Below are 23,722 nucleotides of genomic sequence, written 5' to 3' on the forward strand. Positions count from 1 at the left end.
GCTGATTCGTCTACACTGCCAAGCTGGGCCCACCCCATCCGGCTCGCTTTACACTCTCTGATTGGTCATTTGCAGGGGGCGGGGCTGTAGAGAGGCGTAGAAAGGTGAGAAGGTTGGGAAGAGGAGGAGGTAGTTGGGAGCTGTTGGAACTGGCAGGGGTTCCCGGTGGCCGGTGAACAGGATTCTGGAAGCTGTGACGAAATGTTTGAAAAGACTTGAGGAATACCTGCTGCATTCTCCTCGCTGTATTCCAGCATTAAGAAAGCCTGGGTAAGAGGTTAGAACAAAGATCCCCGTTTCTCTCTGGGAGTGCATAGGGGAGCCGGAATAAGTCCGTGAAGAACGGGAAACGTCCTCCTGGTTTTCTATCAGTTTTTAGACTCCAGGGGAGGGCTACTTAGTTATTTCTGGATCCTGCAGAACATTCTGAAGGTAGCTTCATTTTAGAAGCAGCTGTCAGCTATGAATATCCTTTCCGCATTTAAGAACGTGTGTTAGAAACTCTCATACCCTTAAGTTTCAAAAGGCTTTGACATTCCAACTGACAGACTGTTTATGTGCTTCCAGCTTTTAGCTAAACCTATAGAGCCAGTTTGGTAAATAGGATCTTAAAGCCTTTCAGAACCAATAAACCAAACAGATATCTAACTTCTCCATTAGATATACGGGAAGTGTCCTATATTGTAATTCTCATTTTCTGAGGGGCAGGCATTGTACTGAATTCTTTACCTGCATTATATCAGTTAATCTGTACAAAAATCCAGAAAGGTAGGCAGTTTTCCATGTTAAGTGAGAAAACAGGTTCAAGTGGTTAAGTAATTTGCTTTTGCTCCTTGAGCTAGTTAGTGGTAAGTGGGAATTCTAACCTTGGTCTCTTGACTCCAAAGGCACTGCTAAGTATTTGACCTGTCAGACTGTACCTGCCACCTGAGAATTTCTGACTAATGACTCTGTGGACAAGAAGACCTCGGTGTTGAGTGCACTTAGCCTGGAATTCTCACAGAGGCACTGAAGGAGTGTTATCTTCCCCAATGTCATCCGTCCTAGCTGAAGTCTGGAGCTGGATTTCTGCCCCCATCTACTAAATCCTTAACATCTCCCTTTTCCAACCTGGCCTCTTTTAATACAAACTACTTTCTTAAAGCAAAATGGGCCTTTTGTGTGTTCTTCCTAAGGTAATCTACAAAATTAAAATAGTTGTTTATTCCCTAGTTACTAAACTAATGCATATTCCATTGTTAAATTTCAGAAAATAGAAGAACAAAGAAAAGTAACCCTTACCGTGCAACCAAGTATAACCACTACTTACTTTTTGGTACACAATATTTCTTCCCTTGGACATACCGCGCACACAGATTGTCTCTGCGCTTTCAGCCACAGCCACTGGCACCTTTAATCCTTTCTGCTGTGGGCAAACCTATTTCATCCAATGTATGAAACCTTTTGCGATTTTTTCCCTCTGTATTCTTACAGCATTCATGTTGTATGATGATTACCTATTCGTATGTCTTTTGGACCAAGTTCCTAGGAGCAAGCTAAAGTTCTAGAACTATTAGAATAAAGCAAGAGATAGAAGAGACCAGAATGTCAGATGCACAAGTGGTTTCACAGACCAGTTTGTGAACTGGGGTTCATCTATGGTGAAGTTTCTGCAGATCAGCGGAGGAATGAGAAAAGGATATATATAGTGAGTTTTCATTTAGTCAAATTTATTCATAAGGATTGTGCTTTATTTTGAAATTGTCTCTTCTATTTCTTGCATGTGATGACAGTTATAGAGCCGTAGTTGTTTTCTAAATATTCTTCCTTGGAAAATAAAATATTGCTAACTTTATTTCCTACCATTTAGTTTATTTTATTTTTGAAATTTTTCTTGGTTCATGAAGTCCTAAAATCTAGTAATCACTGAGATAGAGAATGGCCACCAGTTTCAGCAGTCATAATGCTGGCGTGACCCTAATCTGCTTTCTTTACTTGCTATAGGTATTTTCTGTATTCTTTCTGGATATGAGTTAGTCTAAGTCTGAGGATGGATCTGAGCTTGATGGTGTTTAGAAAATAGGAACTGGTTGTAACTGGCAGATAGTACTAGGGCCAAAAGTAAGATATTAGTCATTCTTTATGAAGTTTATGTAGATAAAATGAAATTTCTGTTTGTCACTGTATTATATGAATATATGTAGATGGAATTTTGCCATCCATGTAGGCTGTTTGTGTTAGACTGACAACAGACTAGTTGTTGTCAGTGTGACAAAATAATAAGAGAATTCACTTTGAGGGATCCTGAGAGGTGGGCACTGTTAACCCTTTGGCATGTATTTCCATCTCTCTCTGTAAATATGTCATGGTGGTCTTAAAATATGCTACAACTTCTTTGATGTCTTTCCCATAAAAAGATATACCTTGTGATGGACTTAAATGATTGATTTATACAATAGACTATAGTGAAAGTCATCATAATCCCTATATGTGATGTCAGAGGCTAGGTCACAAAAGGCCATGCAACTCCATCTTGTCTGTTGAAACGCTTACTTTTGGAACTCACAGCCATCGTGTAAGAAGTCTGACTACCTGAGTCTGGCGTGGTGTGAAAAGTCCAGAACATTAGGGAGACCTCTTGAAGTACTCTCATTAACAATCACAGCTGATCCCACCCCATCCAGTTAGCCCAGGTACCAGTTACGTGAGTGGGGTAGCAGATTCCAGCTCTCAGCCGTTTGAGCCTCCTTCAGCCCGGTCTTGCCAGCTGAGGCCGTAGACTTGTGGACCAGAAGTGTGCCATTCCTATTCTATCTTGTCCTAATTCCTGACTTGGAGAATCCATGGCTTTAAAAGAATTGGAAAACAAGACACCGTCTGGGAGAAATATTTGCAAAAAATACATCTGATAAAGGATTATTACCCAAAATGTATAAAGAGCTTCTAAAACTCAACAAGAAAATAAAAACTCATTTAAAAAATGGGCCAGACACCTTAACAGACCTCACCAAAGAAGATAATACAGATGTCAAATAAGTATATGCAAGGAAGTTCTACATTATATCATCATGAAAATGCAAAGTAAAACAAAATGACTTAGCACTACACACGTATTTAGAATGGCCAGAATCCAGAACACTGACAGCACCAAAAGCTGGTAAAGATGTGGAGTGAAAGGACTCTCATACATTGCTAATGGGAATGCAGAATGATACAGCCACTTTGGAAGATAGTTTGTAAGTTTCTTATAAAATGAAACCTACTCTTTCCATGGGATCCAGATATTGCACTTGCTATTATTTACCTAAGGGAGCCGAAACCTTATGTCCACACAGAAACCTGCGCATTGAACGTTCTAGCACGTTTACTCATAATTGCTAAACTTAAGGAGCGACCAACATGTCCTTCGGTAGATAAATGGATTAGTAAACAGTGGTACATTCAGACAATGGAATATTATTTAGCACTAAAAAGAATTGAGCCATCAAGCTATAAAAAGACTTAGAGGAAACTTAAATGCATACTACTGGGTGAAAGAAGCCAAACTGAAAAGGCTACACACTATGATTCTAACTATGTGCCATTCTGGAAAAGATAAAACTATAGAGACAGTAAAAAATGTCAGTGACTGCCAGATGGGGACAAGGAAGAGATGACTAGGCAGAATACAGAGGATTTTTAGAGCAATGAAAATATTCTGTATATTATAATGATGAATATAGGTTACTGTGCTTTTGTCCAAATTCATAGAGTGTACAACACCAATAATGAACCCTAAGGTAAACAGTGGACTTTGGGTGATTTTGATGTGTCGATACAGATTCATCCTTGGTAAAAAAAAGTGCCCTGCTGGTAAACAATACTGATAATGGGAGAGGCTGTGCATGTGGGGGGACAGTGGTTATATACGAATTCTCTGTGCCTTTTGCTCAATTTTGTTGTAAATCTGAAACTGCTCTGAGAAAACAATAAAATCTTAAAAAGAATCCTTAAGCATTATGAAAATGTTTGTTTTACTTCTTTGTTTAGGGGTGTTTTTTTTGTGTCTGTGCCAGGGAATAGATAACTGGAACCATGTCCTTTATATTTGTGTACACTCAACCTATTAGTAAAAGGCTTCTTGCTTAGAATGACTTTTTGCCTGGAACTGACTTTAAGCCTAGAAAAGGCATCTAGGGTTTTCTTTTTTAGGAATATGTTGCCTTCAGAGTCTGAGATTGTGCTAACCAATGAAAGAGTTAAGTGAGTGTTAGATTTAAAGGTTGCAAATTCAGGAAAAGGATGTGAGTAGGTCTTTACATTATGATTAATTCTGTATATGTCATTTTTTTCCTCTTCCCCCAAATCAGACGGAAAATAGCTTACCATGTACCAAATGAAAGGGGAAGAAAATAAAAGTGGAACAAGCTGTAATATCAAACTTTAAAATCTGAACTTTAAAACAGTATTTTTGCCCAGTATTTTAAAACAGTATTTTAAGTGTCAGCTTTACCTACCACATTGTTCAGGTTACATTTAAGCTTCATTGTGGTTTATTCATATTTATTACATCTGTAAGAGGTAAAGCTGTACAGATATCTATTACTAGATTTCTCATATGTATCTGTATGTCTTTATATAGATTTTGACCTCATCTTAGATGTCTCTCAAGTATCTTTTTGGCTGCACTTGCAAGTTTTGGGGATGTAACAAATATAAGAAATGTGAAAATCTGTTTAACATGTTGATGTTAAAAGAAAAATGAATTCTATTAGCTTGGAAAAAATTTTCAACTATTTTATGTCATTTTATTTGTTTTGTTTAGTGGTTCTTAGAATTCAGAGCAAACTGGGCTGCCACACAGTTGTGGTCTGCAGTCTATTTCTATATGGCTCAGGAGCTAAGAGCTGTTTTTACATCTTTTTTTCTTGTAGTAAAATAACAATATAATTATATAAAATTTACCATTTAACTATTTTTAAGTGGTAGTTAACAGCTCACTGGCATTAAATACATACATATTGTGAAACTGCCACCACCAGATCTATATGTGATTTTTTCATTGTCCCAAACTGAAACTTTGTATCTGTTTGACACTAACTCCCCATTTCCCCTTTCCCCTAGTTCCTGGTAATCACTATCCTACTTTCTGTTTCTTTGAATTAATCTCCATACTTCATGTAAGTAGAGTCATAAAGTACTTGTCCTTTTTACATCTGGCATATTTCACTTAGCATGATTTTTAAAATATTTTATTTATTTATTTGACAGAGATCACAAGTAGGCAGAGAGGCAGGCAGAGAGAGGGGGAAGCAGGCTCCCTGCTGAGCAGAGAGCCCAATGTGGGGCTTGATCCCAGGACCCTGAGACCATGACCTGAGCCAAAGACAGAGACTTAACCACTGAGCCACCCAGGTGCCCCTAGCATAATGTTTTTAAGGTCCATTCATGTTGTAGCAGGTATCAAAACTTCTTTTTTTTTTTAAATTTTTAATTTTTTATAAACATATATTTTTATCCCCAGGGGTACAGGTCTGTGAATTGCCAGGTTTACACACTTCACAGCACTCACCATAGCACATACCCTCCCCGATGTCCATAACCCCACCCCCCTTCACCCAGCCCCCCCTCCCCCCAGCAACCCTCTGTTTGTTTTGTGAGATTAAGAGTTACTTATGGTTTGTCTCCCTCCCAATCCCATCTTGTTTCATTTATTCTTCTCCTACCCCCTTAACCCCCCCCCATGTTGCATCTCCACTTCCTCGTATCAGGGAGATCATATGATAGTTGTCTTTCTCCGACTGACTTATTTCGCTAAGCATGATACCCTCTAAGAACTTCTTTATTTTTTAAAGCTGACTAGTATGCTATTTTATGTATATATTATATGGTCTTTATCCATTCACCTGTCAAAGAGCCTTTGGGTTTCCATCTTTTTTTTTTAAACAGATTTTTATTTATTTATTTGACAAGAGAGATCACAAGTAGGCAGAGAGGCAGGCAAAGAGAGAGAGAGAGGAGGAAGCAGGCTCCCCATGGACCAGAGAGCCCAATGTGGGACTCGATCCCAGGACTGTGAGATCATGACCTGAGCCGAAGGTAGAGGCTTAACCCACTGAGCCACCCAGGTGCCCAGGTTTCCATCTTTTGCCTGTTGTGAATATTGCTGGTGTGATATTGGTGTATGTACTTTGACCTTTTAAACCTGACCACGGAGCCCCCCTTTCAGTCTCCTAATGGTGTCTAGAGCTGCTGTGTACACTGGTGTATAAGGGGATATGGAGAACTGTTAGTTCAGTGAGTATTGGGTTTCAGCTTTTTAAGATATAATGAAATTTGGAGAATGGTTGACAATAACGCGAATATACCCACGGCTTTCAAGTGGCTCTTACATTTTTAGAGTTGTTAAAAATGGAAGAGTAAAAGTTTGCCAACCTTTAGAGTAAATTTTAAAACTTCTTTAATGGACTGTTACTGCTGACTGAATTTCAACATAAAGTTCCTTCATCTCTTCACTGGAGAAGTATTTAAACTTTAGTAGACTTATACTAAATATTTGGGGAACTCTAGTTATTTGATGCCCAAACCAATATTGAAAAAATCATGGTTTTGTCTTTGTTATTCAGTAAGGGTAAGATTCACTGATTTATAATCAATATTCATTAATTTTGAAGGAATCCAGTGGTAAATTCACAGTAATAGGGCACATAGGTTCCCTTCTTTAGAGCCAGGATAGAGTGAAAGAAAGGCTCCACTAGGTATAACTAGGCATATAGAGGCTGGAGGCACGGTCCTTTTTACTTTTGCTCTACTTTTCTGATTCTGTTCTGGGTGAGCTATGTCTTTTGAACCCTAGTATGTCCTTAAGACAGAGTTTCCCAAACTTTCTTGTTTGATAGCACCTTTGGAATCTCTTAATTTTTTCACGGTGTTCTTGAGCCTAAGAAATACTGCATAGTTTCATTTATTAAGTCATTAGGTCCAGACAACCTAATCATAGACATTCTTAAAATGTCTTGCAGATGTTTCTGTGCTTCTCTCAAAAAGTTAAAATATCCCATGGTGCTTTTTGAGTTCACTCCAGTGTCCTATGCCCCTGAGCACACAATTTGGGAAGTGCAGTCCTAGGGTCATCTACCTGTGTTTCTGACTTGGATTTATTTGTCCTTGCCCTTGCTTCTTGTTTTACCCCAATTACTATTTCCCACATTTCCAGGGTTTGCCTAGTACAATATTTTCTTTTTTTTTAAATTTTAAATTTTTTATTTTTTATAAACATATAATATATTTTTATCCCCAGGGGTACAGGTCTGTAAATCTCCAGGTTTACACACTTCACAGCACTCACCAAAGCACATACCCTCCCCAATATGCATAACCCCACCCCCCTTCTCCCAACCCCCCTCCCCTGGTACAATATTTTTTGATGACTCTCTGATTACAGATTTAATTTTTACATTCTTGATCAGGTTTCTTGTTTCTTTCTTCATTAGCTTTTATGTTTTTTTTTAAATGAAGTTTCTGTGTTTAAATTATTGAAATAAGTATTTAAATGAGTAGAACATTCACCCTCATCTTCTAAAGTGTGTTACTAGAATTACTGGATTAATGACTGTAGGGTTCTTTAGTTTCCTCACAAGAAAAGTGATAAAGTATCTTAAGCCACCTGGTAATCCTTAGTAGTCTATATTGGCCTTTGTCATGAAAGTGAAGAAGATGTAAACAACAACGGGTAAACAACTTGCATGGTAAATAATAAATTGCCTTTACTATAAATTATTACTCACTAAATAACTTTCCAATAGATCTGTCTGGTAGGGAAGTTTTTTTTTTTTTTTTCTTTCCCCCTTTCTTCCCCCTCTTTTTTCCCACTCTATCTCCATAGATGTTTTATTTTCAGGCTGATTTATGTGATACTTCTGAAATGCCAAGTTATAGGTTAAAAGAAATTTGAAAAACCTTAATAACTTTATTAAGTATTAGATTCAAAACTAGATAATTCAGAAGATTTGGGAGAAGGTATTTCGGGTTAGGAAGAAGATTCTATGCATTATAAAAATTTGAGAAAGGAAAAATATTTTTATACTGAGACAAATTATTTTAGAATTGAAACAAAGATCAATATGTCATTCATTTGTACATTAGATGCTAGACTATGGTGATCCCCGTAGAAAGAAGGCTTTGATTTATATGAGGTGTAAGGTGAATTCATGGGAGGATTTTCAGTCTACTGTGGAGGAATGGTTTTCTTCAATTATGAGGAGAGCTCCTTATGGGGTAATTTCACGCTGTGAACTGCACTTGTGTAAACTCATATAAAGTGCATGTCCTGTGTGTTTTTACACAGGAAGGATATGATGTTGGAGTAAGAATACCACTGTAGAACCAGTGTTCTGTACATGCATAGCTCTGAATGGAATCCCACTGGGCTTGGGCCAGTGTAATCAGTGCTTTTATTTACATATCATCGTTATTACGTAGAGGTAGGACTAGAATTTTTTGCTGCTCTTTTGTAAATCCTATGATTTATGTTTTCCAATTTTCTCATTTGGGAAGGGAGAATAAAACAGAAGAGCAGCGGGACGCCTGGGTGCCTCAGTTGGTTAAGCAGCTGCCTTTGGCTCAGGTCATGATCCCAGCGTCCTGGGATCGAGTCCCACATCGGGCTCCTTGCTCAGCAGGGAGCCTGTTTCTCCCTCTGCCTCTGTCTGCCATTCTGTCTGCCTGTGCTCGCTCTCTCCCTCTCTCTCTGATAAATAAATAAAATCTTTAAAAAAAAAACAAAACAAAACAGAAGAGCAGTGTTGTTGTTTTTTCCCTTCCTGCTTGATAATTCTCCCTAGAACTCTTTCTAAGTCAGGATATAAGAGTCGGGCAGTTGTTCCACAACTAATCTTTTTCAACTCCCCCTAATCTCAGGGGCCCCGGTTTTATAATCAGTGTTCCCAGGAAAGAAGATTTATGTGGCAAAAGTACCTTGTTTCATATATTTTCTATTGCTGCCAAACAAACTATAGTGGCTTAATATCTATTATCTTAGAGTTCTGGAGGCAAGTACCTCAAAGAGCTAAAGCCCAGGAGTTGCCCAGGTAACATTTTTTTTCTGGAGGATCTAGGGAGAATGTCTTTCCTTGCTCATTCAAGTCATTGGCAGAATTCAGTTCCGTGAAGTTACAGGACTAAAGTTCCTGTCTCTGCTGGTTGTCAGCTGAGGGCTATCCACAGCTTCTAGAGGATGTCCACATCCTTAGTTTATGGTCTTCTTCCTCTGCCTTCAAAGCAGCAACAAAAGCTGAGTTCTTTTTGAGAGTCCCTTCTTTTTTCTTCATCTTATACTTTTATTTATTTTTAAAAAGATTTTATTTATTAAGAGAGAGTGAGAACACACAAGCTAGGGTTAGGGGCAGAGAGGAACAAGCAGACTCCCCACTGAGCAGGGAGACAAATGCCAAACCAACTGAGCCACCCTAGTGCTTTTAAAAGACCCATGTGATTAGATTGGTACCACCCAGATAATTTAAAATAATCTCAAGATCCTTAATCTTGAAAATCCTTTTTGCCATGCAAGGTAACATATTCACAGGTTTTGGAAGTAGGACATGAACATCTTTGGGGCCTATTACTCTGCATATCACATCTGGTGATGTTAATAAATGACCTGACACTGGAAAAGGCTTCAACTTTTGATCAGTCCACCGAAATGTCAGTTTCAAACATTGCATATGGATATCTATAGCTTCCTTTGCTATGCTGAATTCAGACTTTCTTATATATAAGTATAAATAATAAGTATTAGGGGGATAATTCATAATATACAAGCATATAGAATAAAGGGATGGAAATAAAGGAGATAAAGAGATGGGGGAAGTTTTCTCTTACAAAAATGACAAAAAACAACTGCATGTTTAAATGCTGATGGGAGGGAATCAGTAGAGAAGGAGAGGGAAGGATGGTGACTGGAAGTAATTCCCCCACATCTTACCTGTTTGTCTCTTCTGCCACAGTAAAAGATTTGTGGTTAGGCAACAAGGCCACCTAGCTAGAAAGTACATTTCTCAAACCCTTTGGAGCTAAAGTTCTGAATAGTGATAAGGTTTCTCCAGTGATGCATCCTCTGGTGTATAGAAGGCATAATGAGGTGTCCAGCACAGCTTGGTCTTCCAGCAGCATTCTAGAGTTCACAGTGAAACTGGAGGCAGTGGCAGCCTCTTGATTTGATACTCTAAAACCTTTCATTGGTTGCTGGCTCTGCTCCCACCTAATTATGCCCTCTAGGAAACCCTAGAGGCCACTTCTTTAACCAAGCACTGGGTAAGAGATCAAGAGGGCATCTCTCTCAGGCTCTCCTGACATCCAGAGAAGACGGTGGGAAATGCCACAGAAATTGCATTTCCTGATTACAGTGGGAAAATGGAATTTGAGAGGGGAAGGAGCTAGTTGGTAGATCCTAACAAAGACATGTTTGATGCAGTTAGTACAATGAATCCACAGAGACTAGTAATAGGGGTGTTCTGGAATGAATGGGCACCTCCTCAAGTTCTGGTTTACATAGAAGGAATACTTTGAGAAGGAAGAAACTAACTAGCTGGGAAGAAACTAACTAGACATCACTGTGGGGATTTATCACCTCTTACCAGGCTCACAAAACTAAGCCAGTGTACAGACCTGAAGCCCCGCAGCAGAGGAGGCGGGGGCTACTTGCCTCTGCAAAAGAACCCTGCAGGAAACTATAGTGAAGGAAGCTATAAAGTGAACCTCCACGGGGTGGAGAAGAGCTTTCTGCAGAGTGACCTGTAGCTATTTACCCACGGGACTGCGCACTGAGGAAAGGGAAATACCCAGCACTTCTGAGAGTTATGACATACTGACTCTGATTTTACACTGATCCCCCCAAACCACAAACACTACAAAAGTCCACCAAAGTAGGTGCTTATGGACGTCAGGCTTTACATAAGGTCCTGACCCAAATTCAGCTAACCGTGGGTCTAGTGGAAACTGCAGATCCACACTATGTTTATTATTACAATTACAGGATATATGGTGAGAGTGAACACACATATACTTGATAATTAACAAAGCAACCATTCTGGTTCCCTGTCCTTCAGAGTGAAGCTATTATGAAAGGAAAAAACATCTAGAGTCTCTGGAACTCTTGCTGTACAATACACCAATGGTAATTGGGAAGCAATACTTTGGAAGGGATTGTAGAAATTACCACTGCCATAAAAACTGTGAGAGAGGCAGGGATAGTGATTCCTATTATATCTGCATAAAATGTTTCTTGTGACCAGAGAAACAGCCTGAAGGGTCTTGGAAAATGATAGATTATTGTTGACCTAATCAGATTGTATTGTTCATTGCAGCTATAGTTATAGATGTATATTGACTGGAACAAGTCATCACCCTAGCACCTGACATGTGACCAATGATCTGGCAAATGCATTCTTTTCCCACCCAATCAGGAGAAGTTTTCATTTAGGTAGCAGAGACTATGCTATACCTTTAATTAATTGTGTTTTTGGAACATCACATTTTTCTTTTTACATTGATTTTTTGCAATGTTAATTGAACCTAGTGAGCAGGAAGTAGAAACTATGTATACTGAAGGGTAGGAGACAAACTGTGATAGTTCAGAGCCCTGCCACCTTGATGAAGTTTCAAGGGGTTCAGTGGTTTGAGGCATATTAGGAGATCCCTACTACAGAGAGACAAGTGGCAATACCTTGCACCAACTACTGCAAAGAAAGGCATGTGTATAATGGATTTTGATGGCAATCTATATCACATTCGGGCATGCTGCACCACTCCATTCATGAGATAAGCCATCAGCTGCTAATTTTAAGTGGGTCCTGGAACAAGAATGAGCTCTGCAACAGGTCCAGGCTGATGTGCCTGTTGGGCCTTAAGGCAGAGCATATCTAATGGTGTTAGAAGTGTGCCTGGAGGAAGTTCATGCTATAACTGTTCTTCTTTTGAAAAGCACTTCTTGAAATCAAAAGAAAGGTGGGGTGGCAATCCTTATATCATACAAATTAGATTTTAAGCCAAAGACTATCAATAAGAAATGAGAAAAGACACTATATCATACTGAAGGGTCTATCCAACAAGAAGATCTAACAATTTTAAATATCTATGCCCCTAACATGGGAGCAGCCAATTATATAAACCAATTAATAACAAAATCAAAGAAGCACATTGACAATAATACAATAATAGTAGGGGACTTTAACACCCCCCTTACTGAAATGGACAGATCATCTAAGCAAAAGATCAACAAGGAAATAATGGCTTTAAATGACACACTGGACTAGATGGACTTCACAGAAATATTTAGGACATTCCATTCCAAAGTAACAGAACACATATTCTTCTCTAGTGCACATGGAACATTCTTCAGAATAGATCACATCCAGGGTCATAAATCAGATCAGGTACGGACCAACAGTACCAAAAGATTGGGATCATTCCCTGCATATTTTCAGACCACAGAGCTTTGAAACTAGAACTTAAACACAAGAAGAAAGTTGGAAAGAACTCAGGTACATGGAGGCTAAGGAGCATCCTACTCAAGAATGAATGGGTCAACCAGGAAATTAAGAATTTAAAAAATTCATGGAAACATGGAAATGAAAACACAACTGTTCAAAATATTTGGGATATAGCAAATGTGTTCCTAAGAGAAAAGTATATAGCAATACAAGCCTTTCTCAAGAAACAAGAAAGGTCTCAACTACAAAATCTAACCCTACACTTAAAGGAGCTGGAGAAAGAACAATAAATAAAACATAAACATATCAGAAGAGAAATAATAAATATCAGAGCAGAAATCAATGAAATAGAAACAAAAATAACAGTAGAACAGATCAACAAAGGTAGGAGCTGGTTCTTTGGAAGAATTAATAAGACTGATAAACCCCTGGCCAGATTTATCAAAAAGAAAAGAGAAAGGACCCAAATTAATAAAATCATGAATGAAAGAGGAGAGATCACAACCAACACCAAAGAAATACAATTATAAGAGCATATTATGAGCAACTATATCCCAGCATATCTGGAAGAAATGGATGCATTCCTAGAGACATATAAACTACTAAAACTGAACAAGGAAGAAATAGAAAACGTGGACAGACCCATAACCAGTAAGGAAATTGAAGCAGTCATCAAAAATCTCCCAAACAAACAAGAGCCCAGGGCCGGATGGCATCCCAGGGAAATTCTACCAAACATTTAAAGAAGAATTAATACCTAGTCTCCTGAAACTTCAAAAGAAAGAAAGAAAGAAAGAAAGAGAAGGAAAACTTCCAAACTCATTCTATGAGGCCAGCATTACCTTAATCCCAAAACCAGACAAAGACCCCATCAAAAAGGATTACAGACCAATATCCCTGATGAATAAGGATGCAAAAATTCTCACCAAAATACTAGCCAATAGGATGCAGCAGTACATTAAAAGGATTATTCACACAACCAAATGGGATTTATTCCTGGACTGCAAGGTTAGTTCAACAGCCACAGATCAATCAATGTAATCAATGTAAGAACCATATGATACTCTAAATAGATGCAGAAAAAGTATTTGACAAAATACAGCATCTTTTCTTGAGCAAAACTCTTCGCAGTGTAGCAATAGAGGGTACATACTTCAATATCATCAAATCCATCTATGAAAACCCACAGCAAATATCATTCTCAATGGGAAAAAAAATTAAAGCTTTTCCCCTAAGGTCAGGAACATGTCAGGGTTGTCCGCTATCACCACTGCTATCCAACATAGTACTAGAAGTCCTAGCCTCAGCAATCAGAAAACAACATGAAATAAAAGCATCTGAATTGGCAAAGAAAGAGTGAAACTCTCACTCTTTGCAGGTGATATGATACTTTATGTGGAAAATCCAAAAGACTCCACTCCAGAACTGCTAGAACGCATACAGAAATTCAGTAAAGTGGCAGGATATAAAATAAATGCACAGAAATCAGTTGCATTTCTATGCACCAACAGCAAGACAGAAGAAAGAGAAATTAAGGAGTTGATTCCATTTACAGTTGCACCTGAAGCCATAAGATACTTAGGAATAAATCTAACCAAAGGAGCAAAGAATCTGTGCTCAGAAAACTATAAAATACTTATGAAAGAAATTGAGGAAGACACAAATAAATGGAAAAATGTTCAATGCTCAAGGAATGTCTATGCTACCTAGAGCAATCTACACAGTTAATGCAATCCCTATCAAAATACCATCAACTTTTCAAAGAAATGGAAGAAATTATCCTAAAATTTATATGGAACCAGAAAAGACCCCAAATAGCCAGAGCAATGTTGAAAAAGAAAACCAAAGCTGGAGCATCACAATTCCAGACTTCAAGCTCTATTACAAAGCTGTCATCATCAAGACAGTATGGTACTGGCACAAAAACAGACACATATTTCAAAGGAACAGAATAGAGAACCCAGAAATGGACCCTCAACTCTATGGTCAACTGATGTTTGACAAAGCAGGAAAGAATATCCAATGGAAAAAAGAGTCTCTTCAACAAATGTTGGGAAAATTGGACAGCCACATGCAAAAGAACGAAACTGGACCATTTTCTTACATCACAGAAAAATAGACTCAAAATGGATGAAAGACCTCTCAGTGTGAGACAGGAATCCATCAAAATCCTCAAGGAGAACACAGGCAGCAGCCTCTTTGACCACGGCCACAGCAAATTCTTGTTAGATGCGTCTCCAAAGGCCAGAGAAACAAAAGTAAAAATGAACTATTAGGACTTCACCAATATAAAAAACTTTTGCATAGCAGAGGGAACAGTTGACAAAACCAAAACTGACAGAATGGGAGAAGATATTTGCAAATGTCTTATCAGGCATTTATAGTATCCAACATCTATAAAGAACTTCCCAAAACACCCAAAGAACGAATAATCCAATCAAGAAATGGGCAGAAGACATGAATAGATATTTTTCCAAAGAAGACATGCAAATGGATGACAGATGTATAAAGAAACGCTCCACATCATTTGGCATCAGACCAGTTTTAACTTAACCCTGACTAACACCTGCATAGATGGACCATGGAGTGACCCATGGAGTGACCAGCAGTTACCTTTGCCTCATAATACTAAATTCTATGCCCAAGGACTAGTATAAGCCACCTTCACATAACATACATTGTATGTATAGGCATATTTCCTTAAGTCACATGCTCCACCCTATGTCCACCTCTATATGTGATGACAAAGCTCCCCATCTAAACTTTCATCCTAACCCTAAATAAACAGAACCCATTTGCCCTTACTTGAGGAGTCATGGCTTTGGAAGTTATTCCTTATGATCTCCTTATTTGCTGCAAATAAAGTTTACTTTGTGCAATAACTCCACCTGCTGTAGTTTCTATCTGTGACTCACCAAGGAGTGAATTCAAGTAAGTTCAGTTACAGTGGGAGTCCTTGGACTGTTAAGAACTGTGAAGGGTGTAAGATTTTTACCCTGTTTGCAAACTAACAGATTAGCCTGCCATAGTTTCATAAATGCCAATAGAAGATAGACATCTTGATCAGAGACAAAGAACTTTTCTACTCCTAGCACAGCAGGGAGTGTGAGCCTCATGTCTGCATTGTTCCCTTGCCTTCCATGTTCCATAGGTTAGGTGAAAAACTCCCAGTGTATGCTGTGAATGTAGTGGATTTACATCACAGCTGAGGAATTTCAAATTTAGAAAACCCCAACCTTTTAGAATGGCCTGCAGGCAAACCTACGCAACTTTTGCCCTGGAGGGAGAATTTATTTTCCTGGTCAGGAAACAAATGTGCTCTTTGCCCTAGAATGAAATATTATCTCTATATCTCAAGGCGGTTTGGCATATAAACCCTTGAAAAGATGGTTCAGAGCAAAAGCTGATAGAAAGCAAGGAAATGTAATGAATGAATTGTCCCAGAGTAAAGATTAAACTAGATAAGCAGACCTACTTGACTTGTATCACCAAAAAAGTATACATTTGGTGAATAGGGGCCTGACTTGAATCAACTTGACAGAATTAGTTGTTTTCCACCCCCAAGACAGCTGTTAGACTTAGAGCTGTTTTAATAAAGGCAAGGCCACACACCCTTGAAGAAGGTCTGAGATAATACAGAAGGTGCATTCCATGAATCTTATCTATCAAGATTTATCAAGGTTTATCAAGGAAAGCATGCAAAAGGAGAAGGGAAATAGCCACACCTTTTGTTATCATCAGACAATTACTTTGAACCAATTGCCAAGTAATTGTAAACCGTGATTACTGGTCATATGATTCATTTGAGGTTGTAGCTGGTCATATGATTCAGCCAAGGTCACACATGGTCAAATAGGTTGGTGTTTTCAGGAGAGTTTACTAGAGAGATTGTTTACAAAGCTTGGGACAAGGACTATGGAAGACAGTAGGGGTGGTGCAATAACAGGGTGAAGAGGAGGAATTAATTGCATAGACTGAAGATAGACTGTTTGGAATAGGCCATCTAGAAAGAGCTATGACCTTCTCTGGAGGAATGACCTCATCAAGGGGAGCTGAATCAATGCTCAACCTCACTCTCCTCCCTTTCTCTGATCTTCTTTCATGCCTTCTATGGGCCAAACTGGAAGTCTGAGAACAAGGAAGCCTGTTGATACAGTCCAAACAAACTGTCCTCCCAGGGCATGGAACACAGCAGAAAAGGAAAGAGGATGGATTTGGAATGACAAATGGAAGAAATCCAACCCAGCATAATGAAACAGTATTTAAAAAAAAAAAAAAACTTAAGCTTAAAGTATTCTGACTTCCCAATGCTTCCATTGCTGGCTGACTTTTTTATTGTGAGAGGGAATGAGCTGGAAATTAGATGTTTGGGACATAAATCTGCCTAAATTTAGATAATCAAGAGTATTATTTATTTTTATTCCATACCTATATAAATATGAATGATTTACGTCATTTTACTTGCTAGTGTCCTTCTGAAACTGGGGGATACTTTCCCATCATCACTCCTATTTTACCCACAGACAGTATGATCCATTATGATTTTTGAATATGCCCTCATTTTTATGTGGCCCGCTGCAGATTTGACCCAATTATTTCAGCCATTTTCACGTTTGATTCAAATCACTATGGGGTGAATGAACCGTGTGGCCATCTCCACTGATTATGATGGGGCTCGCATTGACGAGATTAGAGGAGCCACAGCCTGGGCATTCTGCACAGGAACATTCTTCTCAAGAATCAGTCTAAAAAAATCAGTAGAAGGGAAGATGCTGAGCCTTTCAAATTCTTTTCCATTTGACTTTTCAGCCACACTGTCACCAGCAATTTTTAAGCTAATACAGTAGGACAGGTATACTGAAATAAGTGCCCTGTATCTTTGGAAAAAGCAAATGGGGGACAATATCCAGATCTGAAGTTGAGAGCCACACCGAACTGACCATGCTAGTTAATCTCAGGGAGTCCCCAGTTGCACAATGTATATTTTCTGAAAGAGGTGAAGCAAGGCCGTGAGAGCAAATTTTGACACTGACGACTAGTAAAATTTTATGCAAAAATATACCAAAGTGAATCTTGATGGTCCAGTTTTTATTTTTCCCCAAAGGTGGTTTATAAAGATAGATACTTTCTTATTGATATGAACTAATATTTCTATTTTTAACATTTATTTTTAATATCATACATACTATGTATAATACCAAATGAATATATAATCTTAGGTATTTTATATATTTATGTTAAATTAGTTGTATTATATGTAAATTTATATATAATACATATTATATATGATATATGCATACATATTATAATAATATGTATCGTGGAGGCCACAAAATCCAGGTTACTGCTGATTTAAAGAAAAAGTTTCCTTAGTCTTAACAACTCTTCAAGAAAAGGTTAGGAACCTTACAACTCATCTCTTTGCTGCTATTTCCATCACTTTTTTCTTTTACTTTTGCTTAATAGGAACCCATTACTCATGCTTTTAAAGCTTTTCCGTTACAGTATTCCTAATAGTGGGAAAGAGTGAACATGTCCTTCCCAGGGGTCTGAGATAGCACCTGAAGGTACTGCAAGGAAGAAATTTCTGTCATTTTATGTTTTTTAGAAGTTTTTTTTAAAATTCCAGTTAGTTAACAGACAGTACAATATTAGTGTCAGGTGTATAATACAGTGATTCCACACCTCCATACATGCCCCAGTACTCATTACAAGTGCCCTCCTTAATTCCCATCACCTAGTTCACCCATCCCCCTTCCACCTCCCATCCAGTAACCATCAGTTTGTTCTCTCTACTTAAGAGTCCGTTCTTTGGTTTGCCTTTCTCTTTTTTTTCTCCCATTGGTTGTTTATTTTGTTTCTTAAATTCCACATATGAGTGACATCATATGGTATTTGTCTTTCCCTGATTGACCTTTTTTGCTTAGAATAATACTCTCTAGCTTATTGCAAAGGCTAGATTTCATTTTTTTTAAATCTCATTTCATGTTTTGTTTGAAGAAACTAGTTATATATACACACATATAATGTGGAAATTAAAACAAATATATGTGCATATATTTAAATTACTATATCAGTAAATCTGGTAAAATTTTTGTCATTTATTTCTTGTGGCTTTGAATATGCCCCAAGACATTGCCAGTTATTTTATGGACCAAGTTTGAGATTCTGGGCATGCAGATTTCCTAAATATCTTTCAGTCAGTGAACAAATATTTACCCATTATTATTTGGCACTGAACTAAGCACTTGAGTTACTATGGGGAATGTGGCATCCTGATTTCTTCCTCTGTACCTTCACCTGTGCGGGCCCCTTATATAGAATTCCCAACCCCCCTTTCTTCCCACCTAGTCAAGTCCTGTCTATGGATGTATCTCCGCATCTTACCTCACTCTGATTTCCTACAGTTCTGAGAAGACAGACTATTTCTCTATTGGAAATAGGTGCCTCCCTCAGGCACCTACCACTAAGTTGACTGAGTAGGAGGTGATATAAATTTCAAGGCCTCTTCCTAAAACTATTGCTGATATGTACATTAACATGCCAGCAAAGAGTGTTTCTTATACCAGCTAGGCTGAATTTCCCAAGTCAGTTGAGTAATTCCTGCCCCTTTTCATTGCTCCCATAAATTTGCAGAGTGGCAGAGGATCTATGCCTCTTCTCTGGAGCACAAACATGGTATGGCTGACTATGTTCCTCATAAGCAGTTGGATGGTAAGAACTTGGGGGTATCGGGTACATCCTCTTTTCCTTGTGCTGTTTCTTTGAGACAACTGTGTGATACAATCCTGGTTGTCCTCAACAGGGTGCTATTTAGACATTTATTCTTGCAGAGACTTATTATTTAGATGTTTTTTGTGTCTTTGTAGAAAGTGACCAGGTTGTCTTTTACTTCATTAAAAAGGGATCTAGGGGGGCCTGGGTGATGCAGTTGATTAAATGTCTGACTCTTGGTTTTGGCTCAGGTCATGATCTCAGGGTTGTGAGATTGATCTCTGTGCTGAGCATGGAGCCTGCTTGAGATTCATTTGTACTATTCTGAGAGAGTGGAATAATATCTCCTATGAGTGTCCCATACCTCTTATCCAGCCTATATGCCATTGCTCCTTTACTCTTACATGCATTAAGTATAATGCTCAACTCAAAAGTATTGAATGAATGAATGAATGAATGAACAAATAAATTATAGGAATAAGTGTTAAAGTCCAGGGTTTCAATGTACCCCATGATACTTTTCCTCCTTTTCTTTTCTTTTCTTTTTTTTTTTTTTTAAGATTTTATTTATTTATTTGACAGAGAGAGAGATCACAAGTAGGCAGAGAGGCAGGCAGAGAGAGAGAGGAGGAAGCAGGCTCCCCGCTGAGCAGAGCCCGATGCGGGACTCGATCCCAGGACCCTGAGATCATGACCTGAGCCAAAGGCAGCGGCTTAACCCACTGAGCCACCCAGGCGCCCCCTTTTCCTCCTTTTCTTACTTTCCTTCCTTCCCTCCCTCCCTTCCTTCCTTGGCTCTATTCCCAGCGCAGAGCTCAAGGTGGGGCTTGAACTCACAACTCTAAGATCAAGATCTGAGATGAGATCATGAGTAGGCTGCAAAACTGACTGAGCCACCATGTGCCCCTTTCCCTGCTACCTTTTCTGACTGGTCCAGGCCTCAGCGTTATTCCCTATTCTGTGTCATTCATTAGTGGCTAAAATAGGCTAGCATAAATGGTTGATTATATTCCATGTTTATAGTCTGTCCACTCAACCAAATTTAAAAGGCTGAGACTTTTAGGTTTTTAATCCATTTTGAATTTATTTTTGTGTATGGTATAAGAAAGTGGTTCAGTTTCATTCTCTTCCATGTTAGTGTCCAATTTTCCCAACACCATTTATTAAAGAAACTGTCTTTTTCCCATTTAATATGCTCTCCTGCTTTGTTGAAGATTAATTGACCATATAGTTGTGGGTTTTTTGTTGGGGGGGTGCTTTCTCTTCTTTCTATTGAGCTATGTGTCTGTGTCTTGTGTCAGTACCATACTGTTTTGATAACTACAGGTTTGCAGTGTAACTTGAAGCCTGGAATTGTGATGCTTCCAGCTCTGCTTTTCTTTTTCAAGGTTGCATTGGCTATTTTGGGTCTGTAGTGGTTCCATACAAATTTTAGGATTGCCTGCTCTAGCTCTGTGAAAAATGCTATTGGTATTATAATAGGAATTGAAACCATAAAAGTCCTGGAGGAGAACACAGGCAGTAACCTCTTTGACATCAGCTATGGTGACTTCTTTCTAGATCTGTCTCCTGAGGCAAGGGAAACAAAAGCAAAAATAAACTGTTGGGACTTCAAAATGAAAAGCTTCTGCATAGCAAAGGAAACAATCAACAAAGGCTGAAGTAGATATTTGCAAATGACGTATCTGATAAAGGGTTAGTATCCAAAATATATAATGAACTTATAAAACGCGATACCCCAAAAATGAATAATTCAATTAAAAATGGGCAGAAGAAAAAAAAATGGGCAGAAGACATGAATGCATATTTTTCCAAAGGGAAAAAAAAAAGATGACCAAGAAACACATGAAAAGATGTTCAAAATCATTCACCACCAGGGAAATACAAATCAAAACGACAATGAGATATCACATCATACCTGTCAGAATGGCTAAAATCAACAACACAAGAAACAACAGGTGTTGGCAAGGTTGTAGAGAAAGAGTAACCCTCTTGCACTACTGGCGGGAATGCAAGCTAATGCAGCCACTCTGGAAAATGGTATGGAGCTTCCTCAGAAACTTAAAAATAGAGCTACCCTACAACCTGAAATCATACTACTAGATATTTACCCAAAGAATACAAAAATATGAATTCAAAGGGATATATACACCCTGATGTTTATAGTAGCATTATCTACAGTAGCCAAGTTATGGAATCAGCCCAAGTGTCCATTGACTGATGAATGGATAAGGTGTGGTGTATATATACACAATAGAATATTACTAAGCCATAAAAAAGAATGAAGTCTTGCCATTTACAATAACATGGAGGGAGATAAAAAGTATTATGCTAAGTGAAATAAGTCAATCAAAGAAAGACGAATACCGTATGATTTTACTCATCTGTGGAATTTAATAAATAAATGATCATAGGGGAAAAAATTAGGGAGGCAAATCAAGAAATAGAGTTAACTGTTGAGAACAAACTGATGATTACCAGAGGGGAGGTGGGTGGAAGAATGGGTGAAATAGGTGATGGGGATTCAGAAGTATATTTGTTGTGATGAACATCGGGTGATGTATAGAAGTGTTTAATCACTATATTGTACACCTGAGACTAATACCATACTGTATGTTAACTGAATAGAATTTAAATAAAAACTTTAAAAAGAACAGGCTAAGATTGTGTTTTATATGCTTACTTTTTTCTACTTTATTATTGCATGATCGATATATATTGGTTGCTATTGATAATGAAATTCTTGCAGGAAAAGAAACAATGAACTTCCAAGCTGTTGTTGCATTTTGCTTTTACCTTTCTTTGTGGTAGAAAGTTCTTGAGTCTGAAGTAGTATTGGTAGCAATTTATGTGATTATATCAAGTGTGGGTTTTATTTTAATTATGCTAAACCAAATGAACTTGAAGAGGGAACACAGCTTTTCTCTTGCTACATGTAAGAAATTAAAAGTCATTTTTTATCATATTTACTATAGTGGATGATCAAGAGTACAGGGGCTGTATGGAATAGAAAAAAGAGCTCTGTACCAGGAGTCAGAGCTTTTCTCCAGATGTGTATTGTAGGTGATCATTTTGTGTCTTTGCTACTTGTGAAATGGGAAAGGAGGTAATACAATATGGCATAGTGGTTTTTAAGAACTTTAAAAAATGTTAAGTTTTGTTGAAATGCAATCTTGGGGGAAAGCCCATCACATACTGACATTCAGATAAAGCTATTGGGGCTTCTTGAAACATTGGAATCCACTGGTGTAGTACAAAGAGTAATCTTTAGAACCAGACCAATCTTACTACTTGTGCATGCTGGGACATTCAGTAAGATATCTTCTCTCTGAGCCTCAATTTCCTTAAGTGTAAAATGGAAACAAAAAGGAAAACAACCCCAAAGGGTTGATAGAAGCATTATTTGAGATAATACATGCAAAATTTTTAGCATAGAGCCTGTTATATTAAGAGTAGCTCTCTATGCAGTGGACATATATGAGCTGCTTTGTTCAAAAATACTTTACTTTCCTCTGACTACTGCTCCTTCCTTCCCAATGCACATGGTACAGCAGGAGCAGCAATATTATAACATGACCCAGTCTGCTGGCCAGTGAGTCCTTTCTCAGCATGTCTTAGGCTAGGCACCAAGAGACAGAACTTGGAGAATCTCTCCAGTTAACACATTTGAGGAAGCTGTAGGAAATAAAACTCAAGAGGGGTGCCTGGGTTGCTCAGTCAGTTAAGTGTCTGCTTTTGGCTCAGATCATCATCTCAGGGTCCTGGGATTGAGCCCCATGTTGGGCTCCCTGCTCAGTGGGGAGTCTGTTTGTCCCTCTCCCTCTCCCTCTGCCTCTTCCAGCCCTGCTTATGCTTTCTCTCAAATAAACAAATAAATATTAAAAAAAACAAACAAACAACTCAGGAGTTTTCAGCAGTGTGCATAGGTTTCCTGCAGGGGAACAAGTCCGTCTGTGGAGAGGAAGGTAAAGAAGCAGGTTAAGTCGAGGCCAACTGAGGCAAGGCACTGAGAGAGGTGATGGTGTTGGAGTTCCTGTTTTCTAGTATTCCCGAGACCTAATCTCATTCCTGTCCTCAGTTCTTGGAGGAGTCCTAGGATCAATAAATCCCTCTATTACCAAGCTAGTGTGCAGGATGATGGTATGACTTCTCATTAAACTGGGAATTACATTTCCCAGAATCTTCTTCTGTGCACAATTCTCAGAGTTGGCTAAAGAGAAACTTCCACAAGATTTGGAAGGTTGAAGAGAACCAAAGACCATTATTTTCAGAAGAGCATCCTGGTAAGGCAGACAGACACAGAGGTGCCTCAGATCCCATCTTATTCCAGCTCTCCTCCACACTGTCCAGTTTTCAACTGCTGACCCTGCTCATCCAAAGCAGGCATAATTCTTTCCTATCCCCTTATGCAAAAACTTGGCTGCAGGCCCACAAAGGTCATAGCTCCACAGAAGGAATATTTGCTCCCTTCACAGTCCCACCGAAGGAGCTGCATATAGTTGTTTCTCAGATTTCTCTGCAACCTCCAACTAACCCACTCATGCCAATGCTTTTTGAGAACT

At 38.5% G+C, this 23,722-nt stretch overlaps 1 long non-coding RNA gene across 5 annotated transcripts in view; it reads left to right on the plus strand.

The window, feature by feature from the left end:
* Positions 1-37: 37 nt before the first annotated feature.
* LOC106006400 overlaps positions 38-23,722 on the plus strand; it is a 92,529-nt gene continuing 68,844 nt past the window's right edge. For 3 of the 5 annotated variants that reach the window (XR_006606246.1, XR_001180428.2, XR_001180431.2), the window contains exons 1-2: positions 38-270; positions 888-1,687. This is a non-coding gene — a long non-coding RNA (uncharacterized LOC106006400). Of the gene's footprint in view, positions 271-887; positions 3,963-19,082; positions 19,108-23,722 lie in introns of those variants that run through there. The other 2 variants (XR_006606248.1, XR_006606247.1) reach the window with 2 other exon arrangements.

The sequence above is a fragment of the Mustela putorius genome, unplaced genomic scaffold, assembly GCF_011764305.1.
Source record: "Mustela putorius furo isolate JIRA1106 unplaced genomic scaffold, ASM1176430v1.1 tig00000242_pilon_pilon_pilon, whole genome shotgun sequence".
NCBI classification, from domain to species: Eukaryota; Metazoa; Chordata; class Mammalia; order Carnivora; family Mustelidae; genus Mustela; species Mustela putorius.